This window comes from Oncorhynchus kisutch, linkage group LG13 (assembly GCF_002021735.2).
Source record: "Oncorhynchus kisutch isolate 150728-3 linkage group LG13, Okis_V2, whole genome shotgun sequence".
NCBI lineage: Eukaryota > Metazoa > Chordata > Actinopteri > Salmoniformes > Salmonidae > Oncorhynchus > Oncorhynchus kisutch.
In genome coordinates this window covers 66,902,800-66,922,106 of record NC_034186.2, presented here as the reverse complement: position 1 = coordinate 66,922,106, position 19,307 = coordinate 66,902,800, and the positions used below count along the sequence as shown (strand labels likewise).

The 19,307-nt window shown below is 45.4% G+C and overlaps 1 protein-coding gene across 2 annotated transcripts in view; it reads left to right on the top strand.

Annotated features, from left to right (window-relative positions):
• The window catches only part of LOC109901131 (cyclin-dependent kinase 14), a 207,512-nt gene that overhangs the window by 16,165 nt on the left and 172,040 nt on the right, over positions 1-19,307 (top strand). Inside the window, exon 1 of one of the 2 annotated variants that reach the window (XM_031787049.1) lies at positions 14,585-14,950. The exons of the other annotated variant lie outside the window; for it this stretch is intronic. The gene's annotated coding sequence lies outside the window, so the exon portion shown is untranslated. Of the gene's footprint in view, positions 1-14,584; positions 14,951-19,307 lie in introns of those variants that run through there. 2 annotated transcript variants of the gene reach the window in all.

Here is a 19,307-nt window from a genome sequence, read left to right as displayed (position 1 = left end):
ATCCCACCATCTCCTGTCTCATCGTGAATAACGTTGGTATAATCCAACTGTCGTTAATCCAGCCTTCGTTAGCGAATTAACTTTCCCTCAATAGGCCCGGGAGGATACCTAATGGATTAAATATTGCTGAGATACTAAAATGCAAATGTGGCATGAACAGTATGACCAGTCTCCCCGTTGTTAGGCGAGCTTCCGTCCCGTTGTTAGGGGCGTCGTGTGGCGATGATGACTGGCGGATGTGATGTCACATCGATCATGTTGACGGCTGTTGGAGCGCTCCCATATGTTTCAGGGCTCAGACTAGGTTAGTGCTGCGCAGGGAGGAAAAGGCAATGAACCGTTACTGGGAGCTGGAAAGAGCTGACTGGTAGCTAAAATCCATCCAAAATGGCACTCTGTTCCCTACATAGTGCACTACTTTTGACCAGAGCCCTATGTAGTATAATAGTGCACTTCATAGGGATTAGATGCTGTGGGAGGAAATAAGGCATAAGGAGGGTAATGGTATGGAAGACAACCATGCGTCAGTCTGGTTATTATGTTCTGGGTTCAGCAGGTAAAGCAATAAGGGCTAGTATAAATATAACACACTTTCAGATTATTAATTTAAACTGATTACATTCTACATTTAGTTAGCGAAAGAAGCTCTGCCTCTCTTGTTTTGCCTCACATTTTCTCTTACATACTGAGAGTTCAAAACAATTTGGAAAAAGTGTCAAATGTCAAGGTAAATATTGTGTTTAATGATCGGCCCTTTTGAAAGGAGAAGGTTAGGGGAAAGAAACACAATGATCTCTGTTGACCTTTGGAAAGGAGGAAATATCACCTTTCATCTCTGAGCGAATAAGCACTCTTTCTTCTCTCAATTTAGACAGCTCTGCTATTTGGAGGCTCATTATGAGAGGAAGAGTGTGCGTGCGTGTGCGTGTGTGTGTGTGCGTACGTGCGTGTGTGTATGTGTGTGCATGTGTGCACATTTGCGTGTGTGTGGTATGTGTGCCAGCCAGTCTGTTCACTGTTCACTCAGAGAGGCCCATAGAGTCTTGCTCTGACATTTTTGGGAGGTCAGGAAGGGAAGTGGGATGTGGGAGTACTGTGGCAGGTGAGAAAATGAGAGCGAGAGAAACAGAGAGAGAGAGAGTGGTTGAGAGAGAAAGGTTGAGAAAGAGAGAGAGAGAGAGAGAGAGAGAGAGCAATAGAGACATGGATATAGGGAAGGATGAGGAAGAGGGAGATGGATGGAGGGTGAGAGATAAGGAGTGAAGGAGAGGGATGGAGAGAAAGAAATTAGTGTGTGAGAGTGTGTGAGAGTTGGGCAATAGTGTGAAATAGTAATAGTTGTTAAGGGAGAGGGGTATAGGCGGTGAATCTCAAACCAGCCCCTTGCACCGAAACTCTGAAGGTGACTTCTAGGGCTGGGAATTGCCAGGGATCTAACGATACAATGTTATCACTATACTTACACTCTTAGAAAAAAAGACTTCCAAAAGGGTTCTGCAACTGAACCAAAAAGGGTTCCAGGTTGAACCCTTTCCAAAGACAGTGGAACCCAAAATAGTTCTACCTGGGCCCAAATAGGGTTAACTTATGGGGAATAAGTTAACCCTTTTTGGGTCCAGGTAGAACTATTTTGGGTTCCACCCTCTTTGGAAAGGGTTCAACCTGGAACCAACAGTGGTTTTGCTTAACAAGTCACATAAAACGTTGCATGGATTCGCTCTGTGTACAATAATAGTGTTTAACATATATTTTCTTTACAACTACCTCATCTCTGCACCCCACACATACAATTATCTGTAAGGTTCCTCAGTTTAGCAGTGAATTTCAAACACAGATTCAACCACAGAGGTTTTCCAATGCCTCGCAAAGAAGGGCACCTAAAAAGCAGACATTGAATATCTCTATAAACATGGTGAAGTTATTAATTGCTATTTGGATGGTGTATCAATATACTCAGTCACTACAAATATACAGGCATCCTTCCTTACTCATTTGCCGGAGTTGAAGGCCAATGGTAACTTTACATAATTTAATGGCTTTGACAGGAGAAATTTGAGGATGGATCAACAACATTGTAGGTACTCCACAATACTAGCCTAATTGACAGAGTGAAGAGAAGGACGCCTGTGCAGAATACAAATATTCCAGAACATGCATCCTGTTTGCAACAAGGCACTAAAGTAATACTGCAAAAAATGTGGAAAAGCAATTCACTTTTTGCCCTAAATACAAAGTGTTATGTTTGGGGCAAATCCAATACAGCACATTACTGAGTACCACTCTCCATTTTTTCAAGCATAGTGGTAACTGCTGTTATGGGTATGCTTGTAATCGTTAAGGAACGGGGAGTTTTCAGGATGAAAAATAAACGGAATGGAGCTAAGGAAATCAAATTGTATTTGTCACATGTGCCTAATACAACAGACCTTACAGTGAAATGCTTAAAAGCCCTTAACCAACAATGCTTTAAGAAGCTTTAAGAAAAGAAAAGAAGAAAAGAGATTTAAGAAAAGAATAAGTGTTAATTAAGTAAAAAATAGATAAGTAAAAATTTGAAAATAAAAGTAACAAATAATTCAACAGCAGCAGTAAAATAAGAAGCGAGGCTGTATACAATGTGCGGGGGCAGCGGTGAGTCGAGGTAATTGAGGTAATATGTAAATGTAGGTAGAGTTAGTGACTATGCATACATTATAATCAGAGAGTAGCAGCAGCGTAAAAGAGGGGTCTAGGTAGCCATTTAATTATCTGTTTAGGAGACTTATGGCTTGGGGGTAGAAGCAGTTAACTAGACTTGGTGCTCCGGTACTGCTTGCCGTTCGGTAGCAGAGAGAACAGTCTATGACTAGGGTGGCTGGAGTCTCTGGCGATTTTTATGGCCTTCCTCTGACACCGCCTTGTATAGAGGTCCTGGAAGGCAGGAAGCTTGGCCCTAGTGATGTAATTAATAAAAACTGTTTTGAGTTAATACGTATTCAACCCCTTTGTTATGGCCTAAATAAGTTCAGGAATTAAAATATGCTTAACAAGTCACATAATAAGTTGCATGGATCCTGACTGGTTGCAGTGATGTTCTTGATGGTGCAGCTGTAGAACGTTTTGAGGATCTGAGGACCCATGCCAAATCTCCTGAGGGAGAATAGGTTTTGTCGTGCCCTCTTCACAACTGTTTTAGTGTGTTTGGACCATGATAGTTTGTTGATGATGTAGACACCAAGGCACTTGAAGCTCTCAACCTGCTCCACTACAGCCCCGTCAATGAGAATGGGGGCGTGCTCGGTCCTCCTTTTCCTGTAGTCCACAATCATCTCCTTTGTCTTGATCACGTTGAGGGAGAGGTTGTTGTCCTGGCACCACACGGCCAGGTCTCAGACCTCCTCCCTATAGGCTGTCTCATCGTTGTCGGTGATCAGGCCTACCACTATTGTCGTCTGCTTAACTTAATGATGGTGTTGGAGTCGTGTTTGGCCACACAGTCGTGGGTGAACAGGGAATACATGAGGGGACTAAGTACACCCCCCTGAGGGGCCCCAGTGTTAAGGACCAGCGTGGCAGACGTGTTGTTGCCTACTCTTACCACCTGGGGTCGGCCTGTCAGGAAGTCCAGGATCCAATTGCAGAGGGAGGTGTTTAGTCCTAGAGTCGTGGGCAGTATGATGTTGAAAGCTGAGCTGTAGTCAACGAACAGCATTTTATTTCACCTTTATTTAACCAGGTAGGCAAGTTGAGAACAAGTTCTCATTTACAACTGCGACCTGGCCAAGATAAAGCATAGCAGTGTGAACAGACAACAACAGAGTTACACATGGAGTAAACAATTAACAAGTCAATAACACAGTAGAAAAAAAAGAGTCTATATGCATTGTGTGCAAAAGACATGAGGAGGTAGGCGAATAATTACAATTTAGCAGATTAAAACTGGAGTGATAAATGATCAGATGGTCATGTGCAGGTAGAGATACTGGTGTGCAAAAGAGCAGAAAAGTAAATAAATAAAAACAGTATGGGGATGAGGTAGGTAAATTGGGTGGGCTATTTACCGATGGACTATGTACAGCTGCAGCGATTGGTTAGCTGCTCAGATAGCAGATGTTTAAAGTTGGTGAGGGAGATAAAAGTCTCCAACTTCAGGAATTTTTGCAATTCGTTCCAGTCACAGGCAGCAGAGAACTGGAAGGAAAGGCGGCCAAATGAGGTGTTGGCTTTAGGGATGATCAGTGAGATACACCTGCTGGAGCGCGTGCTACGGGTGGGTGTTGCCATCGTGACCAGTGAACTGAGATAAGGCGGAGCTTTACCTAGCATGGACTTGTAGATGACCTGGAGCCAGTCTGGCGGCGACGAATATGTAGTGAGGGCCAGCCGACTAGAGCATACAGCATACAGGTCGCAGTGGTGGGTGGTATAAGGTGCTTTAGTAACAAAACGGATGGCACTGTGATAAACTACATCCAGTTTGCTGAGTAGTGTATTGGAAGCTATTTTGTAGATGACATCACCGAAGTCGAGGATCGGTAGGATAGTTCGTTTTACTAGGGTAAGTTTGGCTGCGTGAGTGAAGGAGGCTTTGTTGCGAAATAGAAAGCTGACTCTAGATTTGATTTTAGATTGGAGATGTTTGATATAAGTCTGGAAGGAGAGTTTACAGTCTAGCCAGACACCTAGGTACCTATAGATGTCCACATATTCTAGGTCGGAACCATCCAGAGTGGTAATGATAGTCGGGCATGCGGGTGCAGTCAACGAACAGTTGAAAAGCATGCATTTGGATTTACTAGCGTTTAAGAGCATTTGGAGGCCACGGAAGGAGTGTTGTACGGCATTGAAGCTCGTTTGGAGGTTAGATAGCACAGTGTCCAAGGAAGGGCCAGAAGTATACAGAATGGTGTCGTCTGCGTAGAGGTGGATCAGGGAATCGCCCGCAGCAAGAGCAACATCATTGATATATATATTGAGAAAAGAGTCAGCCCGAGAATGGAACCCTGTGGCACCCCCATAGAGACAACATGCCCTCCGATTTGACACACTGAACTCTGTCTGCAAATAAGTTGGTGAACCAGGCAAGGCAGTCATTAGAAAAGCCGAGGCTACTGAGTCTGCCGATAAGAATAGGGTGATTGACAGAGTCGAAAGCCTTGGCCAGGTCGATGAAGACGGCTGCACAGTACTGTCTTTTATCGATGGCGGTTATGATATCGTTTAGTACCTTGAGCGTGGCTGAGGTGCACCCGTGACCGGCTCGGAAACCAGATTGCACAGCGGAGAAGGTGCGGTGGATTCGAGATGGTCAGTGATCTGTTTGTTGACTTGGCTTTCGAAGATCTTAGATAGGCAGGGCAGGATAGATATAGGTCTGTAACAGTTTGGGTCCAGGGTGTCTCCCCCTTCTCCCCCTTCCCATTCTCATATAGGTGTTCCTTTTGTCCAGGTGAGAAAGGGCAGTGTGGAGTGCGATTGAGATTGCGTCATCTGTGGATCTGTTGGGGCGGTATGCGAATTGGAACGGGTCTAGGGTGTCCGGGAGGATGCTGTTAATGTGAGCCATGACCAGCCTTTCAAAGCACTTCATGGCTACAGACGTGAGACTCGTGACTTGAATGATGCAAATCATGTTCCACTTACAAATAAAACAAGCATAAAATTCAAATGAACAAGTACCCGTGTCGTTTTGCAAGATTTAAACCTCAGTAACAGTTAAACATTTCATTTGAGAGGTGTTTCATCTGTTCCGTGTCAAGTCTCGAAATCAGACATTAGCAAATACACGTGGCAAACAGTATAATTATCACGCCTCTCCATTCTTTTGTATTAAACTGCACAAACTCCAAACATATCGCAGTGCGTGTCGGGAAAGAACTTCCCTCTGAAATCTGCAACCTTGCTGGCTTGGTCAAAGTGGCTATAGGATTGTCTAATTAGCCCTTACCTACACCCTCAATCATTTTCACTCCCTCAGTTTTCACACTTGAGCAAACGGCGGATTCGTACATGACCGCACAAATGGAGGGCCGTGGGGAAGGGGTTGATTTGGGATTCAACCAGGGTCTTACTGCAGTGTCCGACCCCTCCTTTGTCTGTATGTGTAGTTGTTGGTGATTAGATGTTGAGCAGCAGCTGGTGTCTATATTAAACCCTCTAATTATCTCTGAACGACGGCAGCAGCAGGTTAGTCCGACTCGTTTGGATCACACACACACACACACACACACACACACACACACACACACACACACACACACACACACACACACACACACACACACACACACACACACACACACACACACACACACACACACACACACACACACACACACACACACACACACACACACACACACACACAGTCAGATGTAATTATGGAGGATATGTGCTGATTCCCATAACTAACTACTCCTCTGCTCCGGGAAAACATGCCAAACGAAGCCAACACCAAACTGTAAATGTCAAAGTCTGAATTATTAATCACTGCAGCAACACACGCTGTTATGACTGCACAATGCTGCATAAATGGACATTTAATGGGAATTTTAGTCAGTCACAAACATGATGGGTGTTTTTGTATGCAGGGGGGAAGTTCTTCTGTAGTGAGATCAAAGAATTCTCTAGAACACTCTGAAGATGTAGTCCCATCCATGGATACACTATACCGACATAGTATGTTGCAATTTGGCTGCAGATCACCTCCTCGTTCATACAGTACTGTAGTTTCCACATCCTACTGAATGGAGGAATGGATGTATGGAAATCTTCTCTCTGGAAATCTGTCAAAAGCTGCTTTGTTGACAGCCCTGCTTGGCTGAAATGGAGCGATAACAAAGGCTGTCTTTCTTCCTCCGTAGCTCTGTCTCTATCTCTGTGAGGCTGTGACCTCCTCTTATCTAATGCCCGATAAGGCACTTTGTCATTCAACAGTTTACCAGCCAGCAAAGGGGACTGAAGAGTTGTTCTCTCTCTCCATTGAAGATATTTCCTGAGTGTTGCTTGCTACTTCACTTTGATAACAGCAGAAAATATATGACATTTACCATACCTCGGTCTTACAAACTAGTGTTTTTAGCTTAATATCCCTTATTTTAGTAAAGATTATGTACGGTCTCAACAAAGGGCTAGGGATAACCTATTGGCTTCATTAGAAGGACTGGCTGAACAGAGACTAGGGCCTCTGAGATTATATCACTCCCATGCTTTATGATGTCATTTCCTGCCCTGATGAGTATGGGAGAGGAGAGGACTTACCCTTCTGTGTCTTTTATTTATTGTTATTTCACCTTTATTTAACCAGGTAGGCTAGTTGAGAACAAGTTCTCATTTAACAACTGCGACCTGGCCAAGATAAAGCAAAGCAGTTCGACAAAAACAACAACACAGAGTTACACATGGAATAAACAAACATACAGTCAATAATGCAGTAGAAAAAGTCTATATACAGTACGTGCAAATGAGGCAGGATAAGGGAGGTAAGGCAATAAATAGGTCATAGTGGCGAAATAATTACAATTTAGCAATTAAACACTGGAGCGATAGATGTGCAGAAGATGAGTGTGCATGTAGAGATACTGGGGTATAAAGGAGCAAAATAAATAACAGTATGGAGATGAGGTAGTTGGATGGGCTATTTACAGATTGGCTATGTACAGGTGCAGTGATCTGTGAGCTGCTCTGACAGCTGGTGCTTAAAGTTAGTGAGGGAGATATGAGTCTCTGAGTCATCTGAGCCCAACATTACTTAGAGTTGTATCACAGTTGGAATAAGGATGAATGAATGGCCTGAGATGAATCACTCTCATGTGATGGCACAGCAGTTTAAACTTTGTTTTTATGGAAACTGGACAATTAATTAGTCAATCATTGTTCTAAACCTTTCTGACCCTGTGGCAGAGCATGATGTCATCCTAGTGGTATGTTCCAATAACCCTGTCCCTGTTACTCCGTTGAGATTCACATCTTGAGAACAGAGATTCTCTCTTAACGGCACTGGATGAGACTGGTGTCAGTCAGATTCTGTGTGGACAATGCTCCGATTGAATAGGACTCTAGTCTATAAGGGAGGTACCAATAATACAGAGAAGGGTTCATGTGTTTCTGAGGCATTGCTTTAATATTGCATTGTCACCCAATAGTCTCTCTTGATATTGGCAGTTGTGGCACATTCTTGTTTGATAGTGTTAATCAATGCACTGCTCCTCTGACTGTGCTGATCTTATCTCACCTGTTGGTGAGTCATTGCCATCTACTGGTCACATGATGCTCTGAGTTCATCTAAAGAAAATGTGTAGTTTTGTCTCGTCGTGTTGTGGTTATTCACAGTACCAATCTGTCCCTTCTGTCTTTTGAACAACAATCACTCGTCAGCAAGGTAGACAGCAGTTAAGACCATATCTAACTTGAAAGGTAGAGTACACTGTCATTAGACTTCCTGCTGAAAGTCTCCTAATAATAGGCTTAGGTCTCTTTTCTCTCAGCAGTCTGAAATGACAAGTTTATTCACCCTTCATTTGAAACCATCTTCCTGCAAATTACTACTCTACTCTCACTTTAGAAATCCATCCAGCCAGTCGACTTGATAAACTCAGCACCACCCAGAGCCACGTAACGTTTCGTTGTTACAAAGGGGGTTCCCTTCTGAAGTCATACATAGCCCCATATCCCTACACTTCTAGTGAACCTCAACCTCGGTGATCCTCCTCTCTCCTCCTGGTCCATCTGAAGGCAGTATGAAGCAGGGTCATCCCAAGGCCAATCCACTATTAGATGTCTTTCTTTAGCCCTATGGCTCTATAGCTCCCAGACTTCTCCTCTTTGTGGATGATGCTAGCTCAACTACCATCTCTCTGAGAGTTCATCTGTGTTCCTGGAGCCGTTGGGCCGCATCCCAAATGGCACTCTATTCCATATGTAAATTACTACTTCTGAGGGACCATAGGGTCCTGGTCAAAAGTAGTGCACTATGTAGGGAATAGGGTCCCATTTAGGACAGCGTTGTACCCAGAGCTGCTCAGTGATGAATAGGATAGGGATTATAGCTCTTCTTCTTTCAATTCAGCCGGCGTTGACTCCGGAGCAGAGTCTTATTCATGTCGCTGGGATTGCAGTTATCAGCCTGAGTGATTTGCATTTTAAAGTCAGCAACAAAGCCACAATGATTCAGGGTGATTCCTCACTAGCGAACAGACAGACAAGATAGGCCAACTGATGAGCTATTTGTCCATTCCGGCTATTAAGAAATAATTGTGTGAAGACCACATCCCCTTAGGCCCCGAGGCTACAGGTGTTGTTTCATTAATCAGTCTTCAATTAATTGCAACGCTGAGCTGTGGAGGCAATCAGCAGGCTTAACAATAAGCAGTGTTGTGTTTAGTGGTGTAGTGGCGGCTGGGTGTGTTATGTCTTGGTGTTTGTGATTGGGTCTCTTCTATTGATCTGTTGTTGCCTGGGCCCAGAGGTGGAGGGAGGGAGAGAGGGAGGGAAACTTCTGGAGGGGAGCCAAGGGTGTGTCACCAGCATCCTAAAACCTAAAGCAGAAGGGGAAGGCAGGTGGAGGAGAGGGGAGATGTGCAATCTGAGTTCAAGAGGAGTATCACTGCACACACACACACTTGTTTTTTTCTATCCTTGTAGACACCAAACATTTATTTCCATTCAAAATCCTATTTTCCCTAACCCGTAACCCAAAGCATACTCCTAACCCTAAACTTAACTCCTAAATTTAAAATAGCCTTTGTCCTCATGGGGATGTGGGAAATGTCCGCATTAGGGAGAATTTTCCTTGTTTTACTATCCTTGTGGGGATGAGGATAGAACAAGACCACACACACACACACACACACACACACACACACACACACACACCCACACACACACACACACACACACACACACACACACACACACACACACACACACCAAAACAAACAGCTGGACAGAGGAAAGCACCAGCTGTGTGGTGGTTTAGTTTGTCTTGTGTAGGATGTGCTGTACCTCATCATGGCTGATGTGAAGTGGATATGGGGTTTCTGCTGTGTTATATGCTTTTGCCCTTGGGGAACTGTCTCCTTCCTCAGAGAGGTAAATCAGTCAGGGATTGGAATGCTCTGATTGGCCTTATTCTGTTACAAGGGGAGGAGTCTAATATATATTCACTTTGTATATTTAAAATATATAGCTACTCCCTTATTCTCACTGTATAAATACTACAAAATGATTTCACTGTATGAATTCAGCATCACAGTCAGGCAGGCTCTAAGAGGAAATATATTGTGTATGGTGCCCAAGCAGGGCTAAGCCAATTATAGCAGGGAGTGTGATACAAATGTGATGTTCATTGGCAGTGTGAACACAGTGAGCTGGTTTTAATGGCCTTCCTAATGGCTAGTAGGGCTGTTGCTTTCATCTCATCTGCTTACAAAGTTGGCCAACTGAAGTTGAACTCTAGAATTATCATATCTATGCATATGTGAAGTCAGCCATTTTAGTCCCTGTCCTTCCCTGTCAATGAAACATGAATGGCCACCGAGATGCATCAGCCTGTAGGCAAACCATACAAGGTTATACTGCCTCTGTGCTATCTACGCTTTAATACATTAGCTTATGTGTCACTGACACATTGCTTTACTGCTATTTCATTTGACTTTGTTATTTGCTAAGTTTTTATTACTGAGGAGTTTCCTAATGATATGGACTCGGATGATAATTCCCTCATTTGTACTGTGTGAGGAAGTCCAGCCCAGGGAGTGTGGTGTCTTCTCTCTGTCATCTCAAGGCCCAGAAACATGAATGCATCCTGTTATAAGGCAGAAGTTTGGGCTATTTGCAACTGAAAGCCTGTGATCCTAAATGACACGGCCTGTGATTCTGGAGCTTGTTTCATTAGACTTCCAAATGAGATGAATTGACTTGTCACTCTTGAGCGTGAGGAACAGTACACAAAGAAATGCTTAACTTGTCTTAATTCAGTAGCTGTTAACTTACATCAGCAATCTTAATGAGACCCAGGCGGTTTGAAGAGATCTGTACCAAACAATATACACACGGAATATATTCAGTTTGGAGGGGAGTTTAGAAGGGGGAAGTTATTGGTGTCTAGTATTTTATAGGAAGCAAGATGATTTAAACTGAAATAACATATTTAGTACCATCCAAAAGGGTTTGAAAAATAGCAAGCGTCACCTACTGCATAGGATATATCAGTACTACAGTATATCAGCAGTATGTAGCTTGTCATGTCTTTGACGATAACACAACAGTCCAACCACTTCACCTCCATTTCCTCTACCACCTGTTGATTGATACTTAACCACATTGTCTTTCCTTGTTGTGACTGATGTGTTTCAGTAATGTTTCCGTGGTGTTATCTGGTGGATGGTTAGGATGCTGGTGTTCAGCTGTCTGATATGGAGAGAGTGTTATTACATTACCCCTCCCCTGATGGATGGGAGGATGGATGGGAGGATGGAGGGAGAGAGTGTTATTACATTACCCCTCCCCTGATGGATGGGAGGATGGAGGGAGAGAGTGTTATTACATTACCCCTCCCCTGATGGATGGGAGGATGGATGGGAGGATGGAGGGAGAGAGTGTTATTACATTACCCCTCCCCTGATGGATGGGAGGATGGAGGGAGAGAGTGTTATTACATTACCCCTCCCCTGATGGATGGGAGGATGAGGGAGAGGGTGTTATTACATTACCCCTCCCCTGATGGATGGGAGGATGTAGGGAGAGGGTGTTATTACATTACCCCTCCCATGATGGGTGGGAGGATCTAGGGAGAGAGTGTTATTACATTACCCCTCCCCTGATGGGTGGGAGGATCTAGGGAGAGAGTGTTATTACATTACCCCTCCCATGATGGGTGGGAGGATGGAGGTAGAGAGTGTTATTACATTACCCTCCCCTGATGGATGGGAGGATGGAGGGAGAGCGTGTTATTACATTACCCCTCCCCTGATGGATGGGAGGATGGAGGGAGAGGGTGTTATTACATTACCCCTCCCCTGGTGGATGGGAGGATGGAGGGAGAGAGTGTTATTGCATTACCCCTCCCCTGATGGATGGGAGGATGGAGGGAGAGAGTGTTATTACATTACCCCTCCCCTGATGGATGGGAGGATGGAGGGAGAGAGTGTTATTACATTACCCCTCCCATGATGGGTGGGAGGATGGAGGGAGAGAGTGTTATTACATTACCCCTCCCCTGATGGGTGGGAGGATGGAGGGAGAGAGTGTTATTACATTACCCCTCCCCTGATGGGTGGGAGGATGGAGGGAGAGAGTGATTGCGACCCAGGCCCTGGCCCTGTAACCTGAGAAAGATAAACTCTCTCTCTCTCTCTTTCTCTCTCTCTCTCTCTCTCAGCCCTGAAAACAAGGGAATATATACAGACAACACATGAGAGAGAGAGAGAGAGAGAGAGAGAGAGAGAGAGAGAGAGAGTGAGAGGTAGTGTGAGTGGATAGGAGGAAGGAAGTCATCTGTCAAGATGAGTTATGATGGATGGGAGGGAGTAATGATGATTGGAGGACTTGTAGGGTTGCTGTAGACTCCAGTGGATATCCAGATTGCTTTTCTCCTCTGGGAGCCCAGCTGTGTGAAGGGGGAGAGGAGAGCAGAGCAGAGAGGGATGGATAGCAGTAGTGGTGAATGGTGAAAGGCTCAAGGGCTTGCCGTGTCAGCGCAGATGGAGGGATGGAAAGGATGGATGACAGCAGAGAAAAGGACAGGCCAGAGGGCACTGATACTGTGTTGCTCCCAGTCAGATGAATCTCTCTCTCTGGTCTATCAGCCCGCCGCTGTGTCTCTAGCCCCACTTCCTCTCACTTCCTCTCCCTTTAACCCCCCTTTCATCATCATCATCATTACACAGGCCCTCAGCCATACCCCTTCTCTCTCTCTCTCCCTCTCCGCTGGTGGTCCTTCTGGTTCACTGTGTGTGTGTGTGTGTGTGTGTGTGTGTGTGGCAGGCAGGGTGTCCTGTGTGACCTGAATAATACATGAGCCAGAGCCCTCTTGGATTCTCCACCCACGCACTAGCACCCTCCAACACTGCCAGCATGCCTCCCTCAGTGTGTGTGTGTGTGTGTGTGTGTCCATGCATGTTTCGAATAAAGCATATAGTTAGTTCAGGCAGCTTATTGTTCCTGTCAGTTGATGTCTACATGTCTTGTAGGATATCTTCAGTTGTTATGTTGATATATGTACAATAACAGACAACCAGCTCGCTTGACCCCGATGTCAGCCGCACCAATATGTTGGAAGAAACACTGTTTGATTGACGATCGGAGTCAGCTTGCAGGCGCCTGGCCCTGTCACAAGGTGTTAGTTGCTAAGGGAAGCCCCACCGGCCAAACCCTCCCCTACCCCGGATGGCGCTGAACCAATTGTGCGCCGTCGTCCTATGGGGCTCCTGGTTACGGCCGGTTGTGGCACAGCCTGGGATGGAACCGCAGGCTGTGGTGGCGCAGTGCTTTTGACCGCTGCGCCACCCAGGACCTCTTTTACCGATTTAATATTGTATTAGGATGCTAAGTGTTTCCTGAATTATATTCTATGATTGCCAGGGTAGAATGCCCATTTGTTAGCCTCGAGATACAACATTGTTAATGTGGATTTCACGCTTTTCTGCCTGTTATCAGGTATGTTAATGAAGAGCCTCCACAACACAATGGACACACTCTGGTTCCTGTGGCAACACGTCAGTCAGGGTCATCCATGAGATGAAGAAAGAGAAAAAGATAGGTAGAGGAGGAGAAAGGGAGGGAGAGAACGAGAGAGAGGTAGAGAGCAAGTCAGATACTAAGAAAGCGAGAGAGTAATATTTCTCTCCCTCTGTGGTTTGTGGTGTGTTATGTGACAGGGTCATGATGTTGGCGTTTTCACAAATTGAGCTGTCACAGTGGAAGATAATTATTTGACCTCTATACCCTATCTGAATGACACGCGCACGCACACACACACACACACACACACACACACACACACACACACACACACACACACACACACACACACACACACACACACACACACACACACACACACACACACACACACACACACACACACACACACACACACACACACAAACCCCTACTTCCATATGAAAAATTGAAGAGACAATATCAGATGAATGTATACTGAATGCAATATGTTGTGAGAGCTAGGGAGTGAGGCTAAACCCTGACAGCACTTAAGGAGTGTCTCCCCATGCATCTCTCCTCTGTGATTGTTGTTGATGCTTCTCATCCAGGGCTAGATTAATGGATGCAGGCTGGCAGGCTGGCAGGGTAAGTGCTGCAGCCTAAGTGTATACTGTACTGTGCTATACAGAGAGAAGAGAGAGAGAGAGAGAGAGAGAGTGAGAGATAGAGGAGAGAAAGACACAATCGATAGTGTTTGAGCCCTTCTCTCCCTTTTGCCAGCCCCAGCTCAGCCCCGGCTCAGTGCACGCATGGGTTAACCCAGCTACACTGCTACACTGCTATTGCTAATGCTGCAGACACTGCTGCTGCCACAGTCTGCTTCCTCAAACTCCACCGGCCGCACCATCTCTCATCGCTAAACGGGGGCCGCCGGTGCTCCAGTATCGCTGACATGGACACAGGAGAACCCCTCAGCCATCTGCTGCGCCACAGCCCGTCTCTTAACGCACCTCTCGTCTCAAATCACAACGCATCATCTCTCTCTGCTCAGCACCCGGGAAGATTGTGACGCGTCAGTCTGCCACTCCCCCCCCTCCAGTTTCACCCCCCCCTGTGTTGTAGTACAATCTCCTCGTTTCCAACCTGCCAGGGCTAGCGGGAGAGAGAGGGAGAGACAGAGCAAGGGATAGAGAGGGAGATGTTTTGAGTTTGTTAGCAGGGAAATGAGAGGAGAGTGATTGGTGTTAGTGGTGCGGTGTGTTCCGTCTGCTCTCCAGAGAATCCCAGGTGAGCTGTGCCCTGCTATAAGGTAAGAAGACAAACTGATTACTGATGATTTCTCCTCCTCCCCAAATCCTTAGTTCCCACTCTCCCTTCATCTCTCTCTGCAGGTGTGTGTGTGTGTGTGTGTGTGGCGCTCACCCGGAATAGTATTCCTCAGACACATCACACACATGCTGTACAGTACGTTAGATATGCATGTTTATCATTTACCATCTAGGGCATGTAGAGAAATAGACGGAGTAGCAGCAGTGCTGTGTGTGGGTGCGTATATGTGCATCTCTCTGTGTGCGTGTGTGTATATGTGTGGACCATGATGAGCTCACGTGCTAGCTCCACGCAGGCCCACCTGAGACTATCTATGTGTGATAGTGATTAGGGAGGATGTGACGAGGTTATGTAGACGCAGGGGGGAGGGGTTGTGTGTGGAACACGGTGAGCTGACTCTGGAACTCTGGAAAGCGTCATCTGCAGTTTCTATACAGGTTCTTTACGTTGCATTCATTCAGCAAGCACAAACGAGAGCATCTTTAGACTTCTTTCTGCCTCTCTGTCTCTCGCCTCCTCCCTCCCCCCTTCCCTCCCTCCCTCAGTGCTAGAAGGTATGTTTCCATTGTTGTGCTGCGAGGTGCTGGTGTTTACCCGTCTGAATGGCTACTCTGTAGCAGTGTTTGCAGCTCATATGTCACGCTGGCCTGAGTGTCCGTCGGACCGAGCGATGCCACTCTCCCATCTGTGTTAACGCCACACAGAACACTACTGAGGCTGAGAGGCTGTGCCTTGGGCTTTTCTGCAGGGCCATACGACACAACGTACATTCTTGTCTTTCTAAGGAGATGGGAGAAGAGAAATGAATAGGAACGCAGCCGCAGCCCTCCTCCAATGGCTCGATGGTTTAGCCTGGTTGAAGGGCGATAGATATAATAAATATACATTTCAAAGTATCTATCACCGTTCAACCAGACTAAACCATCGAGCCATGGAGGGGTGCTGCTGCTGCTGCTTTTTTCTTCCCTCTTCTCCTTAGAAAGACCAGAAGAGAACAGGGACTGATTTCAGAAAGAGAATGATGAGGACAAAAAGGGAGGGAAAGCGATGAGGGAAATAAGAGAGGAGTGGATGAGAGAGTCAAGTGGTTAGGAGAGGGAGGAAGAGGAGGAAGAAGGCAGAGAGGCCTAAGGAGGAGTGACTGGTTCTACATGCTTAGAGAAAAGGGGATCCAAAAGGGTTCTTCAGCTGTCCCCATAGAACCCTTTTTGGTCTCAAGTAGAACCCTCTGTGGAAAGAGTTCTTCAGGAACCCATAAGGGTTCTACCTGGAACCAAAAGGGTTCTACTTGGAACAAAAATAGTTCTACCTGGAACCAAAAAGTTTCTTCAAAGGGCCTCTATGCAGAGAGCCAAATGACAATTTTAGGATCCAGAGAGCACCTTTCTTTCTAAGAGTGTAGGGCCTAAGTTGAAGTGGTGCTCTTTTGATAGTGAGTTATGAGGAGGCCAATGTCTGGGTTCAAACCTGAGCCCTTTACACTTCCTGTAATGCTATGAAGCCAGATTTAGACTGTTTGATCTTCCAGATCAGGGGTAGGCAATGCTGTTGTTGGAGTGCCGCAGATACTGCAGGATTTTCCCCCCTACTAGGCACCACACTGAGCTACTAAGTTAATTGATCAGATCAGCGAATGCCTCAATTCAACCCACCTGTCCTACCTGCAGCACTCCAGGACCAGGGTTGCCTACCCCTGTTCCAGATATTGATCTATCATGTATGCTGCCCCTCCGTCTTACCCTTCCCGGTGGTATATGTGCATATCTTGTTAGTAATCTCTGTTCTGTTCTGTTCTTCAGATCCATTTCTATAGAGCACAATGGTAGCCTTGTACTATGATAATGATTCATAATATTGAGACTGTAGGCTCCAATGAAGTGATAACCATTGATGGATTTATTATAAACACATTGAATGTGATAAGTACTACAGCACTTATCTGTCAGGGGGCCGTAGCCTATGCATTCATTAATCTCTGATTCACTGCTACTTTCATAAAAGGAGGACAATATGTCTGAATCATCATGGAGACAACTTTCTAATGAGTCAATAATTCACTCTCTATATTTTGTTATGCATATTTCGTTCTTCACACACAGCAGCTGTTGTAGTTGGAGTGGTATGTCTTGTAGTAAATGGGGATAATTTACTGTAGGAAGATCAACCACTGCGTCCAGTAGAAAAGCATTGAATGAACCATTAACGGATACAACTGGATTGGTATCATTGCATCACCGGACTACTGCTCCACTTGCTGAAGTTCAAATGCCCACTAAACCCACCGTACCTACTTCAAAGACCCACCCAATCCATCCCACCTTGTTCAAAGCCAACCTATCCTCACTTGCCCTTCAGAAGACTGTCTGTTTCTGGCTCTGCACGACTAAAGCCAAGCCAAGCCACTCTACAGAATGAGAAGACTCCCTCTAGATGGCCGGCCTCCCAGTCCCTCCCTCTCGTCTGGAGACAGACGTAAATCTATCTTATTATTCCTCTAACAATAATGTCTTCAGACAAGCCCAGCCCAGCCCAGTGTTGAACCTCTTACAGTAGTGTCAGTAAGGCTGAACCTAAGCCAACAGTCATTCTGCCCTGGACCAAAACCTCAACAGAGGCACATTCTGTCAGACACTACATCCAACACTTCAACACTCCTAAATAGAGTGGAGGTTTTAGTTGTGACGTGTTACGTCTAGTGGATTGGATTACCTTGTTCTACTTATTGATCCATTGTTGGTCTTCTCTCCTTGTTCTGGTTGGCTCTGAACAGTGAGCTTTGAACTATAGATGAGCTGGGTTGTTGGCATTGGTCTAGAGTAGGTAGAGATCCCCACTGGAGTTTGTAAGTGTCAGAGTGATTGGTCTGAGTGACACTGTGTGCTTCTGGCTCCTTAGGCTGGAAGTGCTGGGGAAGCCTGCCAATTTACTCATTAATATGTCAGAGTTTTTATCCTCCATCTTCATCCAAATCAGAGCCAAGTTCTCTCGGAACTAATCAGAGGGAGGAGGTGGAGGTGAGGCCTGGGCCTCTGGTCGGCTGGCTGGATGGTTAGCTGACTGACTGGCTGAATGGCTGTCTCTAGATGGACAAAGGGTTGTACAACTCACACAACCTATAGATAGATACATGTGGGAGGGATGGATGGAAGGATTGAGGGGCAGAGGTATGGACAGATGGAGGAATGTAGGGTGGAAAAACAGAGGGATTAAGGCATGGACGGACAGGTCAGGGCACAGTTCTGTTTTTGTGGACAGCTGTAAAGGGTCTGGTTTGCTCTATTTGAATTAGTGTTTTATTCTAGTTTATTCTAGTCAGGCTTCTGTGTTGAAGCCACCGTGCCTCCATCTTGGCACTCCCTCACTGTTGTAAAAAAGTATTTTGGAAGTTATAGAAATACGTTTATTAATGTCTACATTTGTTTTTGTCACATTTATTCTGTTACAGACACCTTAATAAATACATATAATACTTCAATACATGTAATTTAGTCCTTGAAACATTTAATTGAAATACTGTAGAATTCTATTAATTATTATGGAGGAATGCTCCTACCTGGGTGTGCCAATATGGCCGACCGGTGGCTTCAAAGCCTCTCAATGGCCAATACATAGCAATCGGCAATCCAGGGTTTATATACATCATTCTTATCAACCCAGCTGTGGCATAGATACTGTAGCTTAGTGGATTGGGAAAAATTTAGAAAATCACCTACCTTTTCCAAAGCCTAATCCAATGCCCAGTCTTACTGTATCTGAACCTCTTTTCCCCATCACTAACTCTAGCCCAGCATCATCTTGTATCTCTATAGAGGGCTACAGCTACTTTCCTCTCTGGGAGATGGTTTTAAACCACAGCAACATCTTCTATTCCAATAACTCAACAGTGCTACGATCAGTTTCTAGCAAAACGCATTTGACATAATTACCTTATTGTGAATAATAAACCCAATATATACAGTCATTGTAATGAACACAGCTCCTCTGGCTATGAGCAGTCACTGTGATGTAACGAACACAGCTCCTCTGGCTATGAGCAGTCACTGTGATGCAACAAACACATCTCCTCTGGCTATGAGCAGTCACTGTGATGCAACGAACACATCTCCTCTGGCTATGAGCAGTCACTGTGATGTCATGAACACGGCTCCTCTGGCTATGAGCAGTCACTGTAATGTAACAAACACAGCTCCTCTGACTATGAGCAGTCACTGTGATGTAACCAACACAGCTCCTCTGGCTATGAGCAGTCACTTTGATGTAACTAACACAGCTCCTCTGGCTATGAGCAGTCACTGTGATGTAACGAACACAGCTCCTCTGGCTATGATCAGTCACTG